Here is a 3083-nt window from a genome sequence, read left to right on the forward strand (position 1 = left end):
TGAGTATATTGTGTACGTATATATTTGTGCATAGGGCCCACCTCCTGTTTCCTCTGTATAGTTGAGGTTGTGGCCCACCTCTGTACTTATATATACGTGCCTGGTGCACCGATCAATACATCGCGATTGCACAGCCCACATCTTGCCCTTCTACAGTGAACTTCAGAAACTCACATCATCTCTCCTTTCTAACATCTACCCCAGTCTCATGAAGGTGAGGTCCCTGAATAGGCAACATAGTACCTGTAGATAGAAAATAACATGGGAAGTTTTGGACAATAATCATTGGGCAAAGGAGATATGTTGCTCTAGATGAGCAAAGATCATGAAATAACATCTTCAGAAATATCTACACGACAAAAAGTGTTCCGTGTGTTCTGTATAAACTTTATAGTGTCTTTGAAGTTCAGAAAATATTTAGAACGAGACAACAACAAAGCACAAACCTTTATTCCCTATTTCTTCATCGTCTTTCTCATGTAATGATAATTGCTCATGAGATAAAAGAAGCTTCCACTCTTACCAGGGGATGAGAGCCCTCGGAGAGCCTGGTCCCCACAAAGGGATAGCATACAATCTGTTGCATCAACCTTGAACAACCTGCGCAATGTCTTGCAATTCATTTCATGAGAAAATTTGCATGTGAATTGTAACTGTTGATAGATAAACCTTAATCTAGACACTGAAGTGATGACCAACCAGAATACTTGGAGGCAGTAATCTTTCCATCTGAAATCACAAGAACTCTGTGGAGGGGTGTATTCTGAGCCTTCCAGTGGGAACCTTGTCCATACTTTCTCCTTTGGGTCAAAAGCCGATGACTTCAGATCAAGCGTAATAGGTCAATGCTTTCCTACTGCGTATCTGTACCCCAGACAAGATAATAAGCACATGAACGAATTTATTTTCAATTCTTAGAAAGACATTGCATTCTGCTATAGTCATTGAAAAGCCATAAAGGGTTGTGCCTCGTTGTTATGATCCTAACCTTAGTAGAAAATGAGATGTTGTATAACATGCTTTTCCACGTGTGGGTTGTGCAGCCTGAGATCAAGTTAAGCCAGAAGCTCCAAGGCAATTAACATCTCAATAAATTATCCTAGCTTTGTTTCAGGTCGAATGCCTAGTTGCCTACATGGTGCAACCACTCGTGCCATTCGAATGAAACAACATATCGTACAAATCATCTGTCTAAGCCGTGAAATTGCAAAACTCATGTCTAATTTTGAAACAAAAGACACAAAAATACATTTGCTGGAGAATTGTCTGAAATGTGAAATCTCATCCTTTCCATATATGTAAACAATTTGGAAATGAATGTTCATGACAGAAGGAGGGTGAAATCAATCTATTTGCCATTAATTAATGATTGAAAAACTTTAGAAAGTTTCAGGAAAAAGAGTCTTTCATAAACATCTGATTCTTAGAAACCTGTAGTTTTCTCTGTATTTGAATGCCGATGAAATTTGCAATAAATAATCACTATTGTTGTAACATCTCTCGCAGACTTTTACGGTGATATGACCAAAAGGACGGCATAATGGATATTTTAACAGAGAAAGGAGAGCACAGACATAATATGTTTTGAAACACTAACAAAGAACATGGCATAGGGCTGGCTGAAACTTCACAAAACCTAATGCATGAGACGGTACAGGAATAGTAGGGCCAGGCAACATAGCTGCAACTTCCACTGAAGACACAGTCTGAATGGTAACTCAAGACACCAAGAACATCTACTAATAAAAAGAGGCTACAAAACTTACCTCCAGCAGACATGCGAGTGCAAGAGCCTCCAGCAGCCTGATCTAAGCGAACCGACTCTTTGGCCTTGCCAGCACATCTCGGCTCACCACCCTGCATGGTACCTCACGTACAGTACTGAGAAGCACACATTGACATATCTACCATGTTAAAATCGATCACACGAACTTACTGAAACTATTGCCGTACATCTCGTCAACCATCTCCATAGTATGAGGCTAACCAGAATGTGGTGTCTGCGTACAGTGGGACATCAGCTGCAAAAAATTTACTGTGAAATTTAATAAAAAAATATTGCAGTTGTGCTATCTCTAGTCCAATGCATAAACAAATTTGGGTCTAATATCTGAAACTAAACAAATGATTAATTGGATGAAAGAACATTCATATAGAAACCATTGGGGTTTAATCTATCAACACAACCAATGTTTAATCAGGGATGGCATGCTCTTTAGTCCTCCAGAAATATATGTAGTAAGAGAATATCCATTGGATAACATAAAGGAACGGAAGGAGAAATAATCAACAATAATGATGACCAGTAAGATAAGGAGCATAGGGATGTCCATGTGAAGAGTGGTTCAAACATGGCGAGAACTGCATGGCAGTCATCACCAACCAAAAGCAGTTGGTGCAACCCAGATTATTATGAACCTGCAGCCATAAAAAACCAAACTAAGGCCTGCATCAAAATAGTCGTTAACTAAACAAATAGAACACATCTTCGTGATGATGAAATTATAAGAAATCAGCAGTATGATTCTATCTACACCAATATGCCAGAAGGCACCGAACCTTCGTACCATGCGTGGAGAACAGGCGGACGAAATTTTAGTGAAGTCGCAAAACGACGAGATTCTGGTAAAGTTAGCAAAACGGCGATGTAGCAAAGTCGAGCATGGGAAGCAATTGAGCAGGGGGTTTCCGTTGAGGGGTCGAGGCGTTCTTATATGTGCCTACATCGTCTTGCAGAACGGGCAAAGGAGCCCCTGTCGGACACCCCGTGGGTGTGTACTCAAGCAGAGTTCACCTTGTAGTAGGTTAGGGGTTGCCCAACCTCGAGTGGGGCGGCAGGAGGTGAGGTCCCATGCGATGGCTTGCGATGCACTCAGCGGCGGTGTTCGCAGCGGGAGCCAGGCGGATGGGACCGACGGCGGGCAGAGTGTGCCGGGAAGGAGTGGCTGGTGACGAACCCGACGGGGTTGAGGGAACCATTGTCGAGGTGGAAGCAGCTGGGAGGAGTCCCGGCGGTACCATGGTAGCAGGGCGAGGGGAGCCGCCAACAACCGCAGCGTCTGTGGCGACTCGCGGCCTGGGGG

At 42.8% G+C, this 3083-nt stretch overlaps 1 long non-coding RNA gene across 1 annotated transcript; it reads right to left on the reverse strand.

The window, feature by feature from the left end:
- Window positions 1-471: 471 nt before the first annotated feature.
- Window positions 472-2064, reverse strand: LOC119271977. Its single transcript, XR_005134675.1, has 4 exons — window positions 1937-2064; window positions 1767-1857; window positions 700-864; window positions 472-600 (listed from the first exon to the last, which is right to left on the reverse strand). It is a non-coding gene; the product is annotated as an uncharacterized LOC119271977 (long non-coding RNA).
- Between the last annotated feature and the right edge of the window lie 1019 nt (window positions 2065-3083).

Source organism: Triticum dicoccoides, chromosome 3A (assembly GCF_002162155.2).
Source record: "Triticum dicoccoides isolate Atlit2015 ecotype Zavitan chromosome 3A, WEW_v2.0, whole genome shotgun sequence".
Classification (NCBI taxonomy): Eukaryota; Viridiplantae; Streptophyta; class Magnoliopsida; order Poales; family Poaceae; genus Triticum; species Triticum dicoccoides.